Below are 19,678 nucleotides of genomic sequence, written 5' to 3' on the forward strand. Positions count from 1 at the left end.
TACTTGTGTTCTCTGTCAAATAAATAAAATCTTAAAAAAAAAAAAAAGAATAGTTCTCAAATAAGAAAAAGCAGAACAAACACAATTAAGAGGGAATAGAAACTGAGATGCACAACGACCATGAGCATACAGTCCATTGTTCTATAAAGTGAGTTCTAGGACATCTGTTTCATGGAGGTGGACTAGGTGCACACATACGCCTTCTATTACTCCCCAGATCAACCAAAAGGAAAGTATAGAAGTACCAGAAGGAATAAACACAGACCATGGGAGAGAATGGAACTGAGGTTCACAGAAGAATAAGAGACTTCAACATATTTCTGGAAGGAGGAAAGTGGTTGAAAGTCAATTGCCTGATGAGAAGGCAGGGAAGGGTGACAGCCTAGTATCAGTGGCAGTGGATGAGGGAGCCATCTGCCCAGTGGAGAAAGCTTTGGGTTGAGAGGCTACAGATCTATGGAAGGCAGATATGAGGGGTGAGACCAAAAATGGCAGCAGGGGCAGAGGGAAGCAGATACATGTATGGAATGTATATCTGTTGAAGAATCTATTAGGGTAGAAGTCAAAATATATCTGATATAAGGAAAGGAGTAGGAGGGGTGGGGAGTCAAGACAGGATGGATGTCAATTTTTATGTAAAAAGAAATAGAGGTTAAATATTATTGTTACAGCGGCCATTAATAGAAAAATTTAAAAAAAAACAATTATAGCATTGAGGAGAAAGGAATATGGTAATATGAACAAAATCCTTCTCTTTCATATCAGGGAGTCAATAAAAATTATTTGATAGGTTAAGAAATATAAATACTTCTTAATTTTATCTAATAAGTTACCCAGTGGGGATAACCTCCAAAATAATAAAAATAAGAATATTAAGAGTTTAAGGTATTGTCTCTGGGGGGTGGAAAAGGAGCCGGTAGATGGTAAGGTCTAACTTACTATTTGACTTGTTCAGGTGTTTTCTTCATGGAAAGTAAAACTCTCTAGATTCCTTTGCTTTGTCATGCATAGTATTTTCCCAGAAACAACAGATTATAGATTATATAGAATATAGATTTTATAGAATATAGAATATTAGAATATAGATTTCAGACCCTACCTCCAGTAACCTTATGAGGTAGATATAATTGTTATCAGCATTTCAGAGATATTATAATTTAGCAGGGGGTTTTGATACAGGCAATGGGTTATATACTAGGAGCCATGTCTGTTGACTATGAGAAATTATGTCCAGTGTTTCTACCAAAATCACAGGTATGAGAGCTGAACCAGCCTTCTCTACTCTCCCTCTCACCACACTTCTGAAATGTGGTATGCAAATCTGGCTGCTCACTTTTTTCAGCTGGAAGTATCTTCAGGGAAAGATCTGAGAAGCTGTGCCCACAGATGAGCCTGAGAAGATGGCATCTCCTTAGTGACTTCCCTTGGTCTGTAGCCAGTACCTTGTGTTTCAAAGCCTAAAAACAGTGTTGTCTATGCCCTGAGAGAGTCACACCACTGCATATGACAACAAAGTCACTTTAGTCATTTTTGGTGAGGTGACCACCACTTGGGAGTATACACTCTGATTGTGTGATCACTGCACCATCCTCTAATGGAGAAACCATTTAGAGAACCAGAATAAATCTAGCATGTTGCTTTGTAGATGGGTGGGAGGGTCATTTATTAGATGAATAGGATGTTTATTAGACATAACTCCACTTGCCCATCACCCATCTCCACAGCAAGTATATAGCTAAGAGACCAGCACTTCTCAACCCTAGCTACACCTTACATTCACAGACGGAGCTTTTTTTTTATTTTATTTTTTATAAACATATAATATATTTTTATCCCCAGGGGTACAGGTCTGTGAATCGCCAGGTTTACACACTTCACAGCACTCACCATAGCACATACCCTCCCCAATGTCCATAACCCCACCCCCCTTCTCTCAACCCCCCTCCCCTCAGCAACCCTCAGTTTGTTTTGTGAGATTAAGAGTCACTTATGGTTTGTCTCCCTCCCAATCCCATCTTGTTTCATTTATTCTTCTCCTACCCCCTTAATCCCCATGTTGTATCACTACTTCCTCATATCAGGGAGATCATATGATAGTTGTCTTTCTCCGATTGACTTATTTTGATAAGCATGATACCCTCTAGTTCCATCCACGTTGTCGCAAATGGCAAGATTTCATTTCTTTTGGTGGCTGCATAATATTCAATTGTGTACATATACCACATCTTTTTTATCCATTCATCTGTTGATGGACATCTAGGTTCTTTCCATAGTTTGGCTATTGTAGACATTGCTGCTATAAACATTCGGGTGCACGTCCCCCTTCAGATCACTACATTTGTATCTTTAGGGTAAATACCCAGTAGTGCAATTGCTGGGTCATAGGGTAGTTCTATTTTCAACATTTTGAGGAACCTCCATGCTGTTTTCCAGAGTGGTTGCACCAGCTTGCATTCCCACCAACAGTGTAGGAGGGTTCCCCTTTCTCCGCATCCTCGCCAGCAACAGACGGAGCTTTTCATAAATACCAGCATAGGCTCCATCCCAGATCAGCAAATTGGAATTTACAGAGGTGGGCCCAAGCATAGATAATTTTGTTAATCTCCCTAGAAGATTGGAACAGACTGCTAGAGCTGAGGAATGGAGCATAGGTTGTCTGAAACCTCTCTTTCTTCTGACCCACAGGCAGACAGACCTCAGGGAAATGCCTGTGGTACCACTTTGCTGACTTCATATAGTCCATGTTAATTCCTTAATAGGTCCAGAAACTCAATATTGTCTATAATATAAGTAAAACTTTGCTTTACATGTGTTAATTCATTTAATCGTCATAACAACTCTATGAGGTAGATACCGTTATCTGCACGTCATAGACATGGAGACTGAGGAAACAGAGAGGTTAAGGAACTTGCCCAAGGTACATAGTTGTTGTTAGATGGGAGAGCTGGAATGTGAACCCAGGTGGCCTGGCTCACAGTCTGGACTCAACAATTCTGTTATATTCCTTTACAGTCGCAGACTTCTCCCTGTTCCTCTTTTGACTGATAACCTTGATTCTTACTTCATGGAGAAAACCAAAGCAGTCAGAGAAGGCCTTCCAGCTACTTCCACAACCACACCGACCAGCCTGCTGCATCCATGAGTGTCCTATCCATTGGTGCCCCAGACCCCGTTTTTTTCTCACCAACTCAGGAACATGGTTCCAGCACTAAAACCACCTGTGTCCTCAATTTATTTCCTCAGTTCGTTTTTTCTCACCAGCTGGTCACATATTTCAATGTTACATATGCCATAATATCTTTCATGGAAAAAAAAATCCCTTCTGTGATTGTACATTTCCTTTCAGCTACCATCCTACTTTTCTCTCTGCAGCAAAGTTCTTCAGAAGACTGGTCTCTATTTGTCTTCACTTCTTTTTCCATTCTGCTTCAGTCAGACTTTATAGTTGTCCTTCCCCAACATACACACATACACTCATTAAAATCGTGCTTATCTGGTGGCCTCCACTCTCCCAATTCCAGCTCTTCCCTGAGTCTCTGCCCTTTCTGCTTACCAGGAGTATATGGCAGCGTTAATGACCTCACCTGGAAACTTCTGGGACTCCACTCTGTCTCAGCTATGTCTTCCCCTACATCACTGACCATTTATTCTTTCTCACTTTTTTTTTTTCAAAGATTTTATTTATTTATTTGACAGAGATCACAAGTAGGCCGAAAGAGAGAGGAAGACGCAGGCTCCCCTCTGAGCCCCAGTGTGGGGCTCGATCCCAAGACCCTGGGATCATAACCTGAGTGGAAAGCAGAGACTTTAATCCACTGAGCCACCCAAACACCCCTTCTTTCTCACTCTCATCTGCCAATTCCTCTCACCCCTTTGCTTTCTAAGCATTGACATGCCCTGCGGCACCCAAGCTTTTTTCTCTTACTACAGTCACTCATAGGTGATCTTATCCTGCACACTAAAGGTCCTCAGATTTCTACTTCTAAATATCTTCATAACCAGGGAGTAGGAAAAGATTTCTTAAACAGAACATAAAATGTGCTAAGCATAAAAGAAACATGGATAAATCAAGCTCTATTAAAAATTTAGACTGTGGAGTGCCTGGGTAGCTCAGTGGTTAAAGCCTCTGCCTTCAGCTCAGGTCATGATCCCAGAGTCCTGGGATCAAGCCCTGCATCGGGCTCTCTGCTCGGCAGGGAGCCTGCTTCCCCCTCTCTCTCTGCCTGCTTCTCTGCCTACTTGTGATCTCTCGATCTCTCTGTCAAATAAATAAATAAAATCTTTTAAAAAAATTTAGACTGTAAATCATGACTCTATTCAGAAAGTGAAAAGGTAAGCCATAAAATGGAAGATATTTATAATGCATATATCCAACAAAGGGCCTGTATCTCTATTATATAAATAACTCCTATAATTAATAAGAAAAAGATAGACAAAGCAATAGAAAAAATGGGCTAAAGGCTGGAACAGCCCAGATCTCTTCTCTAAATTCCAGCCTTGAATATATAACTGCATATTCATAATCTCCACTGAATAGGTATCTTAAATATAACCCATCTAGAATGTCTGCTTCCTCCCCTTCCCTCTCAACCTGCTCCTCCTTCAGTAAATGGCAACTCCAGATGCCAGCTGTATAGGCCAAAAACCTTAGAGTCATCATCTGTACTCCTCTTATATCCCATGTCCAACTTATATTAGTTCTCTATTGCTGTGCAACAAATTGTCATACTTCAGTTTCTATAGGTTGGGGATCTGCGCATGGTTTAGCTGTCCCTAGCCTCAGTCTCTTACAAGGCTACAGTCAAGGTGTCAGCCAAGGCTACAGTCATCTCAAGGCTTGACTAGGAGGATCACTCTCAAGCTCACTCACGTGGCTATTGGCAGGTCTCAGGTACTTGTTAGCTGTTAGCTGGAGACAAGTTACATGCCACATGGACCTCTCGAAATGAAGATCACAGTGTGCCATCTGGCTTTTCCAGATTTAGCCAGAGAGAGAGAGAAGGGGAGCAGCTAGACAGGAGTCACATTTTGTAACCTAATCTTACAACTGTCATACCATCACTTAGCCACATTCTTTTCACTGGAGGTGAGTCTCTAGGTCCAGCCCACACTCACAGCAAGGTAGGAATCATTGGGAGCCATGATAAAGGCTGCCAGTCACACAGTCCAACAACAGATTCTGTCATCTCTACTTCCAGAATATGTGTGGAGTCCAAGTACTTCTCACTACCTTCCTTGCTAGCTCGCTGGTCCAACCCTCTGTTGTCTCTCACCTGGCTAATTTCAATCACCTCTTAAATGGTATTTTTCCTCCCTAATCCCTACCATACACAAACTGCTTGACATACAGAGAATGAGCCTTTGAAAATATGAGTCAGATCTTGTTAATCCTCTGCTAAAAAGAAACTCAGTGTTTCCTAAGGACCCATATTCTCTGCTCTTACCCTGACCTCTGCTCCTACTATTCCTCTCTTCACTCATTCTGCAGCAGCCACACTAGCCTCCTCAGTGTTCACTGAACACACCAAGTATGTTCCCACCTTAGACCCTTTGCATGTGCATTTCTTCTCTTAGATATCTGCAAGGCTATATAAATGTCACCTTATTGTGAGGCCTTCCCCAACTGCCATATACCAAAGGCAATATGCATCCTCTCCTAACTCCTTAATTCTCATCCCCTTTAGTCAGCTTGTACCTTTCTCCATAGTACTTAAAACCATCTACCTTGTTTCACTTGTTTATTTCCTGTCAAATGCAGAATTTTTAAACATTTTTGTAGAATTTATTGGCATGGAATAGGAGTGCAATAAACATTTATTAAACACATACCTACCCTTGATCGGGTTTTATCAAATTCTCAGTCTTCCTAAGGCCAGTACAGGACAATTTTGTGTCCATGTGGCACCTTCTGCGAAGCTGAGCTCATCTGAGTTGTGCTGAATTCATCACTTACCTTTGTTACATGTGGAAGGGACAGGTGGGGATATCAAATAGGTGTTGGAAGACAGCTTGGCAGGTACATCCCTAGCACTCCACAGTCCCTTCCACCCACTGGTTCTTCATCCTCTTGTAAAAACCTTTCCTCTCCTGAGCCTCCTGGTACCCGATTCATATTGATGCCTCCTTGCTCTCATTTCCAGACCCTGCATTCATCCAGGACTTTAGCCTACCACCTTCAATTTAGACCTCTGGCTCTCACTCTACCTTTGAAATCACAAACTCTGGAATACCAATCTTTGACCCAAAATTTCTACACTTTCAATTTATACTCTTTCTATTTGTCTATTTGAGACATCCACCCTATGTGCCTCCATTTTCAGCCAAACAATTATGCTTTGGCTTTATGTTCTGTATCCAGTCTAAATAGCTGATTCATTTTCTCATTCTATCCCGAGAAGATGTAGTATAGTGGTGGGAAGGAGAGGCCCTGGAGACACAGACATAGGTTCAAAGCCTGGCTACACCACTTGCTAACCACCACTTGGGTGAATGAATCTTGACTATAAAATGAGAAAAGGGAGGTTGTGAGGATTGCGTGAGATTTAAGAAAATATTTAGCTCATAAATAGAGCAGCAAATGGAAATGATTACTATTAATGATAATTCCTACATGAGTTAACATTTAGAAATGTTTAGAATAGTACCTGGCACATAGTAATGACTATTTAATATTTGTTAAATAAATTGATATTTTTTTCTTTGTAATGTCATTCTTTTCCTTTACCTTTCCCTTCTGCATCAGGAACTCCCAGTTTCTGCTGTTCCGTGAAGTCACACACCAGCAAAAGGAGGCCAGAACAAGGGACCCAGGGTGGACAGCCAGTCCTTCAGGTGTGCCTCAGCACTACCGTATCTTCTCTGACAAGCAGCTACCTCAACTCCTCCCTTCTCATACTGAGGCCCCTCCTTACCATGTCCTCTCCCGCACCAAATACACGTTCTTATCTCCCGCTAGATGGAAAAAGATGGAGGTCTTATATAAACAGCTGCTTGTAGACCCTGCAGCTGGTACCCCTCTTTGATGCTCATCCTCACCCTTATCTCCCACCCAGGGGATCTCTATCTTGTCTGGGCTCCTTGGGAATGCTACACTCTCTGCATATTTAACCTTCTTCTCTCTGCTGCTTCTGTTCATCCTCTCCATGCGGGGGCAATCAAACGTAGTGGGCTCTGCAGGTAGTCCTGTCCCTAGAATCCTCAAGTATGGACCCTAGTGCTGCTGTTTCCAGTCTCTGTGGCCCTGGATAAGTTACTTAAACCCACTCTTGCTCGGTTTCCTCTTCTGTAAAAGAGGGAGGATACCAGTGCCTATCTCATAGGCTGGTTGTATGAATTACTACATGTAAAACACTTAGAACAGTCCTGGCAAACAGCAGGCTGTGAATAATTGTATGTTATTGTAAGGCATCCCAATCTAAAAAAGCACATAAAACTTTCACATTTGTGTCTTCTCCTAGCACCTACCATATCTCTTTTCCTTGCACATAAAAGTTTCTTGAAAAAAAAAAATGTCCTTTGATATGTTTGTTGTCCCTCGCTCTGGGGCTTATTTTTACCCCTGTGCCAAATGCATTGTTCAACTCTCCCATTAAAGTGCTTTTGCTTAGGCCTTGCAAATACCAATGCGTGTGTGCACATACGTGTGTGTACTCACACATTATACTGTGTGAGGTCCCCCTGGGACCTTCTTCCTTCAGATCTCCCCCATGGCCTTTCAAGACACCATTTTCTTTCCATTCTCTGATCTCTCTAGCACTATCTTTTACTGTCTTTCCCCATGCCTCTCTTATAAATGGTGGTTGTCTCCAGGACTCTGTCAGCAGCCCTGCCTCCTTTTCAGGCTACACACTCTCCTGTACTGTACCCACATCTTCAGTGTCTGCTTATGTGACAGGTCTCTTAAACTGAATTCTGACTTATAAACTCATCTATTCCAAGGCCTATTTATAATTTTACTTAGTTGTACTCAGGGTCATTAAATTTATCATGCCCAAACTTGAACTCTTCATCTTCCCCATCAAACACATTTTCCTTTCCTTATTCCATATGTTTCAATTATTTATTTATTTATTTATTTATTTATTTGGAGGGAGAGAGAGCACACATGCATGGGCAGGGGCAGTGAGGAGGGGCAGAGGGAGAGGGAGAGAGAGAATCTTTTTTTTTTTTTTAAAGATTTATTTATTTGACAGAGAGAGATCACAAGTAGGCAGAGAGACAGGCAGAGAGAGAAAGAGAGAGAGGAGGAAGCAGGCTCCCCGCTGAGCAGAGGGCCCGAAGCGGGACACGATCCCAGGACCCTGAGATCATGACCTGAGCCTAAGGCAGAAGCTTAACCAACTGAGCCACCTAGATGCCCAAGAGAGAGAATCTTAAGCAGGCTCCACACCCAGCTCTGAGCCTGACTTGGGGCTCAATTTTACAACCCTGAGATCATGACCTGAGCCGAAATCAAGAATCAGAAACTTAACTGACTGAGACACCCAGACTCTCCCCATTATTATATATCTTTTTAAATGGCACCATCAACTGCTTATTGCCAGAGCCGGAATATGGAGTATCACCCTCAACAACACATTTCTGCTCACATTACCCTGATATTTAGATGGTCACGAAATCTTTGAGATTGTACTTCCTGCCTCTAAAGTCTGTCCTCACCACTCCACTCCTACTGTCTCTCAGCTAATCTCTCAATATTCAATATTTCAATATTTTTATTGTAAGTATTGTAAATGATTTAGGAATCATTTTAAAATTTTTTAAAATTTTAAAAATTTTTTATTTTTTATAAACATATAATATATTTTTATCCCCAGGGGTACAGGTCTGTGAATCGCCAGGTTTACACACTTCACAGCACTCACCATAACACATACCCTCCCCAATGTCCATAACCCCATTCCCCTTCTCCCAACCCCCCTCCCCCCAGCAACCCTCAGTTTGTTTTGTGAGATTAAGAGTCACTTATGGTTTGTCTCCCTCCCAATCCCATCTTGTTTCATTTTTACAGTTCCCTCCAGTTGCAGCCTCCTCACCTTACTGTCTACTGTGCCAGCCTATACTTCACAATTCTACAGGTATGTCTTTATAGCATACAACCTGCTTATATTATTTTGTTGTTTACAATTTCCATTAACTCCTATGGATAAAACTTGAATTGCTTAGTCTGCCACAAGGCTCTCATGAATGCACCTCTCCCTGCCCCTCTGTCTTCACCTCGTAGCATTCCCCTTTGTTAATGTTGTGCAATTCCTGAGCACATCTTTTTCTCCCTACCTTCCTGGATTTGTCTGGAACGTCTTTCCTCATTCTCTATTAGACCAGATTATACTCAACATTTAAGATTCATCCAGGCTTTATATTCTCCTGGAAGACTTCTCTGACCACCTCCAGCCTATGTTAAATATCTCTATGACATAATTAGGAATTCCATGTGGCTAATGATCTATTCAGCTAACTTAAGAAAAAAAGAAGAAAAAGTGGAGTAGAGAGGAACAGGTGCTCTTAAAATTACTAGAGGAACAAACTCTAGGCTGAGTTTCCAGAAGGGACTCCCAGGCTAACATTGCACAACTGGCCCACCAAGGGATTAGTACATCTGTTGTGATCAGAACACCAGAAAATAAGGAAGGGACCATCAAAATTCTTAGCTGCCTCTGCCATGATCCAGGTCAGCATGGTATCCAGGAAGCTGGGAACTAGACACTAGTATCACTGCCACTGGAAAATCAAAAACCACTACAACTGCCTATCAGTATAAAGAGTGTCAGTGGTTAACAGGTGGCCTCCCTCTGGGGGTACTTACACCCACTTTCTAAGTTTTTCTAGAGGGTAAATACATGTGGGGATATTGAGCTTCAAGGAAACGGGGAAATGTAGTCTTTAGTTTTCCCATCCCTCACTGCAGAGAGGCAGGCTAGAAGGAGGGTGGATGAGAGCAGAGGGAGCTGATCTGCATATCTGCCTCTCCCCGCTTTGTGCTCTCGTGTTGTCATGTACACAGTTCTGCAGTAATACCTTCCACTCATATTTTCCTTAATTGCTTAATTACATTTCTGTCTCACCTGAACAGCCTGTCATCATCTTGAAGGCAAAACTATTTTTGTTCATCTCTCATCTTGAAGTGTGCCTGGAACACAGTAGGTTCTCAGTAAATGTTTGTCAGTTGAATGAATAAACAAGGAATTCTAGCATGACCTCAGAATTGTCCTTTAGTCCACCAGCAGGCAGTTCTATTAGTTCTGTCTTCAAAATACCCTTCCAAAGAGCTCTCATCATCTTGTCATTTAGTACAACAACTTCATTATTAATTTCTAGCTCTTCTTCCATTCCATAGTAGAAACTCCATATCACCACCACATAACTTTCTAAAGCATTAATCTTCTCATATCACTCCCCTAAAAGCTAAAAGCCTAAAAGCTTCCAATGGCTTTTTCTTTTAGGAAAAGTCCAAATTCCTTAGCTCAGCATGCAGAGCCTTCCCCTTTCTGTGCACAGTCTCCTTTTGAAGAAAGCTTCTCTGCAGTTCTAGAGCACTGGTGTTTATGCTGTGTTGCTCAGGGCCCAGAGGCTCCCTGGGGCTGTTTCTAGAGCCTCCAAAGGGCAGAGAGGGAGGCCACGTGAATGAGGCTCTGGTCCCCCATTTCACTTCAGGCAGAGCCACTCTGCTCAGTCTGATTCAAGTATTGTGTTTCATGTAAGACTGGTTTGAGAAAAAGCTTACATCTCTGTGGGGAAAAGGAAAAAAAATACCTTCAAAGGCAGTTTCTAAGTTACTTTACAGTATGAGTGTAACAATCATCCTAATGAAGGAAGTTTAATTATATGTCTGTGTGGTACTGCAACTGGCTCATTTTTTAATCCCTTATATTTAATCCAATGGAAGCAGCCAAAAGCATTTGCCTGTCTGGGTTGAGGATTGAAGGCTTAAAGAAGACATCATGGTAGTCATCCACTTCATGCAGAGCTGTAAGGCAGATGGGGATTGGACTTCCTCTACTTCCTCGGAAAAACAAAAAGTCCGAATCAAAGGAAGTGTTATAGAGATGAAGTTTTTGATTCATTTGAACAACTGTCAATTCAAAATAAGCAGTTGTGGACTTCTTTGCAAAAAAGCCTCTCTGACAGTAGAATTATCTGCCACAAATGCCATGTAAGTGATCTCATTGTGGGGCTGGCCATCCCACTAGAAGACCTGGGCCCTTTGTCTTCTGTGCCTCCATGATCTTCTGTTGTTATGAATGGTTAAGTCCCCACTGAGATTCCAGATGGCTCAGACCATCTCAAAAGTCAGTATCTAGACTTTTGAGACTTTCATATCAATAGTATTTTTCTTTTTAGTTGAAAGTGAATTGGTTTGATACTTTTACATGATCAAAACAGTTGCTGTCTGATTTCTGGCTAAGGCCATTCTAGAAAGGTGGCCTGAAACAGAAGGGGTATCATATGGGGGAGCCAAAGCTGTCACTGAAGTGATGTTGTTGGAGTTTTCTGGTCACAGATTTGCTATGGCAGCACATTTAGAGGAAAGTGTATAGCATCTGCTCCTTAGTAGTAAAGTAAATTCACTTGACTGAGGTACTGGATTGTGGGGGATTCTGCAGTTGTCTCCGTGGGTGGTCAGCAGCATTAGACATGAAGCTTTATGGCCTCCTCTTGTACATTATACTTTTACTTCATTTTATTGAGTTTTCCCACTTGGAGATTGGATAATGGTGCATTTTATTCCCAGAACAACTAACTTTTTACTAGAAACCAAGAAGATTACTTATTGTTTCCACACCTTGGGATCTTTTGTGGAGTGAGTTGTGGGATACATTGGCAGGCCAGACAAACAATGACCCCAGAGCTGCCTCGGTTCTCTGGGAATTCTGACACAGTCTACAGTACTAAAAACCCTGGAAGAATCACTTTTCAGCCTTTTGGCTGAGATCAAGTGTAGAAACAGTGCTTTCTCACTTAACTGGACAAAATAACCTATCTTTACTAGGAATGTTTTATCAGATGTAAAAGCCGTGGATGTAGTTTAATAGTTCTGTTGTATTAATATTACTCTAATTAATTCCTGAAGTCCTGGCTAATATCTTCAGAGAATGGTTGGCATGATTAATTAACTGTATTTCTCTTTATATTCCTTTTTCCTGAGATGGTTGTTTAATTGAAGTCTTGTGGCATAATATTTTTCTTTAATAAGAAGTGTTTCATAAACCTCATATGTCACATAAGGACAGAAACTTAACCAATAAACTTCAAAGAACATTTCTTTGTATCAAGATAGTATATTTCCTTGATCACTTAGCCTTGTGTATTAAAGACTAAACAGAAGACTAATTTATGCATTACATAATAGATATCATAATGCATATGATATACCACTATGCATATTAAATGCAGGGCTGGCCTACAGCACTATATACATTTTATGATCACCAGAATATTTTCTTCTGTAGCCTAATCTGTCCTCTATCCCTTGGCTCCCTGTACATACATGCACACATTCCATGAAATGGATTTCTCCCTAATTCTGTTATGTTCTCTGCTGTTATTGCCAGTTGTTATCGGGGCAAAGGAAAAATAACGTATTTGAAATGCTATCTCCTGAGATGGGTAGTCTTTCAGATCCAGCCATTGATCTGTAGCTAAAGATTGCCTTTTAAATTCTGGCAAAATCATTAGGTGTCTCATTTTCTTGAACCTGATGCTCCATTAGTAAGATAGTTTAGTTATTCAGCATTTTCAGCACAGTGAGTAAGAAAGGAATTTATGTAATTGTCCACAGCTTAAACTAACAGGATTGAAAACCTAGATAGTATGTGTTACAAGCATATGGCCCATTTTCATGACTAATCACTGGAGATATGTAAATGGTGTCACCATAGAAGCAGCAGAAGGAAATATAAAAATATGTAATATAATTATGTTTCAGGGGAGGAATAACCAATTATATTACACAGGATCAGCTCTAAAAAGAATCAAGAAACTTCTTGTGTGTGGCTAAGGATCAAACACTGCTTTATTTTATAGGCTCAAACAAATTCAGAAACCACAGTCCAGGATTAAAAGGACTGTCATAAGAGATGCAAAATGCTTAGCACAGACACAATCTTTGATGCAAATGTCACAGTTCTAAAAATCCCTGGTAGCACTGGGCAGCCTTTGAAATATGGTTCATATGTTGAACTTGTCGATATGCTACCCATTCTGCCAGAGGCTTAAAACTGGTTCTTTTCTTGGTTCACTTGGGGTGGGGGTGAAGGATTGCAAAATTTGTTGCCCATTCATTATACGTACAAGGCAACATCTGTTCTCTGTTCATTTTTTGTCTGCATTTCTCCCTTCAGAGTCTGTTAAATAAACATAAAAATGAACTTCGTGTTGAAATTTGCTAACCTAAAGGTGAAAATAGATAGGTGGGCATATTACCTGGGCTAACATTTAGCTGGAATGCACCAGCTGTTAAAACACTGGTTGCCTCAGCCCCTCCTTGGGGACTCTGTATGCCTTTCTATATATAATCCAACAACTTAAGGGATAATGCCTGGTTCAGCGGGGTCTGCAGGACTCTACTGGGGCAGTATGTTAAATATTTTTAATAGTATCTGCGCATATTACTTAGCTCTCTGGAAAGCAGACTTGCCATAAAAGACTGGAATTTCTACCCATCCATACTGAGCACTATAACATTATCTAGTCAGGATCCTAGCAGGAAAGAGATGGCATACCCAAGTGAAGATAATCTGTTGAAATCAACTTATAAGGGAACTACTTCTGAAGATGAGAGTGGGGTGGCAGCTGGAGAGGGAATCCCCAGGGGTTGCACAATAACCGAGGGCCAGAAGCAGTACAACCACCCTCATCCTGGGTTCCAGTGAAGGGAAGAGGGAAGTGACCTTAGGTCAAGCATTAAGTCAACCCAAAGCTGTCCTGAGGCAGAGATTCTGATTAGCCACAGACAACTCTCAGAAGGCCCATCTCCTTTGAGTCCCTTACTGACAGAACCTAGTAGGAAGTGAAGAGGTCCAAGAGTCCATGGACATGATCTGTGGGTTGTGCCTCCCAGGGCAGGTCTCAGAGTGGAGAGGGGAGGGCCTGCCTGGAGGGGTGAAAGAAAGACACCCAGCGCACTATCTAACTGTTGTCCTTCTGTGGAATTTTTCAAAATAGGTTCTTCATAAGGAAAATATATGAGAGATTTAGCTTGTTTCTTTGAATTTACAATTTTAGATTAGGAAACATAACTTCTTATTTTGTTAACTAACTTCATTCTCCAGGTTCTGCTCAGTACCATACCAAAGCCACCCCTCTCAAATGGATTTTTCACAGTCAATCAGATTTACACAAAATGTCAATATTAGAATCATAAAAAACAAAACAAAACAAATAGGTGTGTGATTGTTCAGCAGAGATTTCTGAAAATAAAGTGACAGAAACTCAAACAGATGTAATTACTCCTGAGGTAAGACAATGTAATCAGTTATTCTCAGTAAGATTCAGTTGAATCCTTGTGATGTCTAAGGTGTGAAAACAACTCTCTTAGCAACTCTGTGGGTAAAACACTATCTTAGGTCACAGTTATCTCTGACCAAACTGACTCATGTTCCTTCTCCATGCAAGAACAGATGCTTATTACTTATTAAAGGATCAAAAGATTATAGAACAAAGATAAACTACCTTTTTTTTTTTTTTTTTTTTTTGCCTTTGTTTCTTTCCAGCTCCATCTCCAAAATGTTGAGACCACCATGGCCTTGATTGGAGTTGAATTGATGCTGCCTACTGTTTGCCTCCAGGGTCCCAGAGCTTTCTACTGCTGCTCAGTACTTTCCGACTTTAAGGAATCATCAGAGTGGTAGAGTATATGTGTGGTAGCCAACAGTGATGGAAATGGTTTTCAAGGTGTGGGACAGCAAAAATCCTGTGCCCTGGTAATGTAGTCAACTTGAAAGTGTTCCCACTGCCAAATCCATGAGGGACCCCTGGCCACACTGGGATGCCTGGAGCAGTTCGTCCTGGCAGTAACAACCTTCATCCCATGTTTGGTATCATGGGAGAGCTGAGTTCTGGATTTCAGGTAGGTAAATCACTTAACCTCTTACACGTATTTGATTTTAGTGGAATTTTTTTGAGCATTATTTAGCACAGTGCTGGCTTGCTTGAAGAACCACTTTCTTTTAGCCAAAATCCTCAGTGGCCATTTTACTCCTTTGTCAACTTCAACTTTTGCACTAATGATGATGTCAGCCCTCCTTGGCACTGAATGAAGAAAATTATAATGTTGCTACCTCTTATGGATATTACCTAATGCAAAAATATAGAAACAGCTTTGTATCTGGATGAAGATTCCATCCAAACAGAATAGAAAGGAATGAGTTTTAAAGTTCTTTGAGTATTGAGGTTTGGGTTTTTTGTGTGTTTTTTTGGGGGGGGGTTGTAATTATATGCCTCAAGTGGGTAGTAAGAAACCTGGATAATGAAAATATAACAGAGAATTTCAAGTTCAAATATTTGTTAAGGGTCTACTAAGTGCCCAGCATGGTTCTAGGTATTGACATAATGATAGAATATGATGTCTGCCTTAGCCTTCAGAAGCTCATGGTCTAATAGGAGAGTACATTTAGACCTAGGAGCATGAGGGGTATATAGATGGGAGTATTTATTTATTTATTTATTTACTTTTACATTTTAAAATTTAAATTCAGTTATTTAACATATATATATATAACATATATACAATACATATAACATGTATTTTTAGTTCCAGGGGCAGAATTTAGTGATTCATATGCTATAACACCCAGTGCTCATCATATCATGTGTCCTCCTTAATGCCCTTCACCCAGTTACCCCATCCCCTACCCACTTCCCCTCCAGCAACCCTCAGTTTGTTCCCTATAGTTAAGAGTCTCTTATAGTTTGCCGCCCTCTCTGTTTTTATCTTATTTTATTTTTCCTTCCCTTCCTTTTGTTCATCTGTTTTGTTTCTTAAATTCCACATGTGAGTGAAATCATATGGTATTTGTCCTCTGACCGACTTATTTCTCTTGGCCAGATACCCTCTAGTTCTGTCCACATCATTGCAGATGGCAAGATTTCATTCTCTGGGATGGCTGAGTAATATTCCATTGTGTACATGTACTACACCTTCTTTATTCATTCATCTGTCAATGGACATCTGGGCTCTTTCCATAGTTTGGCTATTGTGGACATTACTGCTATAAACACTGGGGTGCAGGTGCTCCTTTCAATCAGTATTTTTTTATCATTTTGATAGATACCTAGTAGTGACGTTGTTAGGTTCTAGGGTAGTTCTATTTTTAACTTTTTGAGGAACCTCCATACTGTTTCCACCAGCTTGCATTCCCACCAACACTATAAGAGGGTTCCCTTTTCCCCCCGTCCTTGCCAACATCTGTTGTCTCCTGACTTGTTAATTTTAGCTATTCTGACCCATGTGAGGTGGTATCTCACTGTGATTTTGATTCGTATTTCAGAAGGGACTATTCAGCTGCTAGAGGGAGAGGTAGAAACAGGGAAGAGGTAACATCTGAGCTGGGCTTTAAAGGACAAGTTCTAAGCAGAGGGAAAAACTAGGCAAGGGCATAGGATGTGAAAAACAGCATGGTGGGTTTGAACAGGCGTGGTAGGGATGTGTCTGCAAGTGGAATAGAGCCTTACGGATGGCCTGGTGCTAGGAACTTGGATTTTATCCCATAAACAGTGGGGAGCTATTGCAGGACCTCAAACCAGACAGGGACATGGTCAGATTAGCATTTCAGAACCAGCAGCCTTATGGGTACGAGGGATGAACTAAATGTGTATCAGAGCTTAGCATATATGAAATAGCTTTCTAATTTGCTCTCAATTCAATTAACAGTGAAATTAACTGTTTATCGAGTCCTATCAGGAGTCAGAAATTGCATCAGTTATGATTTTTTTAAAAGATCTTTTTAAAAAAATTATTTATTTGTCAGAGAGATAGAGAGCACAAGCAGGCAGAGTGGAAAGCAGAGGCAGAGGGAGAAGCAGGCTCCCTGGTGAGAAAGGAGCCTGATGTGGGACTTGATCCTAGGACCCTAGGATCACGATCCAAGCCAAAGGCAGCTGCTTAATGGACTGAGCCACCCAGGCACCCCCACATCAGTTATTTTAATAGGGAGAATGTAGCACACAGAACTCTTTGCTAGGTGTTGTAGAAAAGACAAAGAGTACACGAAGGTGTCATGATGGTAACTGAAGGAAGCAGCAGCCAGCCTCAGGGCTAGAGGAGCTGGGAAGAGGTCAGCATTTTTTTTTTTAATTTTTTATTTTTTATAAACATATATTTTTATCCCCAGGGGTACAGGTCTGTGAATCGCCAGGTTTACACACTTCACAGCACTCACCATAGCACATACCCTCCCCAATGTCCATAACCCCACCCCCCTTTTCCCAACCCCCCTCCCCCCAGCAACCCTCAGTTTGTTTTGTGAGATTAAGAGTCACTTATGGTTTGTCTCCCTCCCAATCCCATCTTGTTTCATTTATTCTTCTCCTACCCCCTTAACCCCCCATGTTGCATCACCACTTCCTCATATCAGGGAGATCATATGATAGTTGTCTTTCTCTGATTGACTTATTTCGCTAAGCAGGATACCCTCTAGTTCCATCCACGTTGTTGCAAATGGCAAGATTTCATTTCTTTTGATGGCTGCATAGTATTCCATTGTGTATATATACCACATCTTCTTGATCCATTCATCTGTTGATGGACATTTAGGTTCTTTCCATAGTTTGGCTATTGTGGACATTGCTACTATAAACATTCGGGTGCACGTGCCCCTGCGGATCACTACGTTTGTATCTTTAGGGTAAATACCCAGTAGTGCAATTGCTGGGTCATAGGGTAGTTCTTTTTTCAACATTTTGAGGAACCTCCATGCTGTTTTCCAGAGTGGTTGCACCAGCTTGCATTCCCACCAACAGTGTAGGAGGGTTCCCCTTTCTCCGCATCCTTGCCAGCATCTGTCATTTCCTGACTTGTTAATTTTAGCCATTCTGACTGGTGTGAGGTGATATCTCATTGTGGTTTTGATTTGTATTTCCCTGATGCCGAGCGATATGGAGCACTTTTTCATGTGTCTGTTGGCCATCTGGATGTCGTCTTTGCAGAAATGTCTGTTCATGTCCTCTGCCCATTTCTTGATTGGACTATTTGTTCTTTGGGTGTTGAGTTTGCTAAGTTCCTTATAGATTTTGGACACTAGTCCTTTATCTGATATGTCGTTTGCAAATATCTTCTCCCATTCTGTCAGTTGTCTTTTGGTTTTGTTAATTGTTTCCTTTGCTGCGCAAAAGCTTTTGATCTTGATAAAATCCCAATAGTTCATTTTTGCCCTTGCTTCCCTTGCCTTTGGCGATGTTCCTAGGAAGATGTTGCTACGGCTGAGGTCAGCATTTTTAAAACAGAAGATTTGAGGGTTGGTGGTCACGTACCACGAGGCTTGTTCTGTGAGTATTGGAACAACTGCCAACTGAAATCACCTGCTGCTACCGGAAGAACAGGCCAGTCCAGGCAAAGCCCTGAGACTGTGCAGCTGCTGATAAATAGGAAGCAAACGGTCAGCACTCGGCAGAGAGCTGGCCCCTTCTTCCCTCTGTGGCCTTGTGGACTCCATCCAACACTCCTCCCTGGCACAGCCTAACGGCAGCATGCCACACAGCCCTGGCCCCCAACTGCCAGGCAGAGCAAAGAGGGGTGAGTTTGGGGCTATTTATTATAGCTTCATGATGAGCACAACTGCCGTTCCCACAGGACTGTGGATACCAGTGGATGGGAAGAAACCAGGCAGGCATCCTAGAAGCTAAACATTTCCTGAAACATTAGCAGGTAATCATTCACCTTTGAGGCTTTTGTTCCTAATGACTGATGGGTGCTATCAGCTCTCTTTGTGACCTCTAATTCACATTTTCTTCAGTGTCTTGGGACCTACTGGTTTTTCTCTGACACCTCCCATCCCAAGTCTATTATGCTTCAGACCCTAGAACTTTAGGGAAAAGACATGGGTGGGCCCAGGCACATCAAAAGGTGGGCAATGCCATCTTGTTCCTATAGCCTCATGCTTATCTTCTCTGATAATCTGAGATTCTCTGAGAATTATTTATTATAGAATTATTCTCAGTTAATTCTCAGAGGATCTCAGATTATCTGAGGCGTATATGTCATTGAAACAAAAGTCATGCTTCCTTTACTGTCCCAGCCGGTATTTTGCTTAGGGCCTTGCTCTTTGTGGCTATTTGTTCTTGTTTATAGAATTGAATTCAGGAGTCTTGATCACGTGAATTAAGCATCTGATTATGCACTGCTGATATGAGTCTCCAGTTGGTTTCCCTGTGTAAGTCTTGCCTCACCCACTAGATGACAGTCTTCTCGAGGGCAAATCCATGTGGTGGGAGAAAATGAGGATTTGTAGTCAGCAGAATTAGGTTCAAACCCCAGCTCTGAGGCATATTAAATAATTTAAGTAAGTTACTTAATCTCTCTAAACCTTAGTTGCCTCATCTGCAAAATAGGGAATAGTATTTATTTTCACAGGGTTGTGGTGGTGAAATAAAATATAACACAGAGCCCAGTACTTAATACGTGTTTAATAATTTACTTCCCTTCTTCGCCCTTTATTTTGTGTCTCTTCCACCATTTCTCATT

General features: G+C 41.3%; 1 long non-coding RNA gene across 1 annotated transcript in view; it reads left to right on the forward strand.

Moving 5' to 3' along the window:
- LOC116591239 overlaps positions 1 to 15,067 on the forward strand; it is a 56,188-nt gene extending 41,121 nt beyond the window's left edge. The window contains exons 3-5 of the long non-coding RNA XR_004285900.1: positions 6,743 to 6,831; positions 9,011 to 9,077; positions 14,712 to 15,067. This is a non-coding gene — a long non-coding RNA (uncharacterized LOC116591239). The remainder of the gene's footprint in view (positions 1 to 6,742; positions 6,832 to 9,010; positions 9,078 to 14,711) is intronic.
- Positions 15,068 to 19,678: the final 4,611 nt, after the last annotated feature.

Source organism: Mustela erminea, chromosome 5 (genome assembly GCF_009829155.1).
Source record: "Mustela erminea isolate mMusErm1 chromosome 5, mMusErm1.Pri, whole genome shotgun sequence".
In the NCBI taxonomy this organism is placed as follows: domain Eukaryota; kingdom Metazoa; phylum Chordata; class Mammalia; order Carnivora; family Mustelidae; genus Mustela; species Mustela erminea.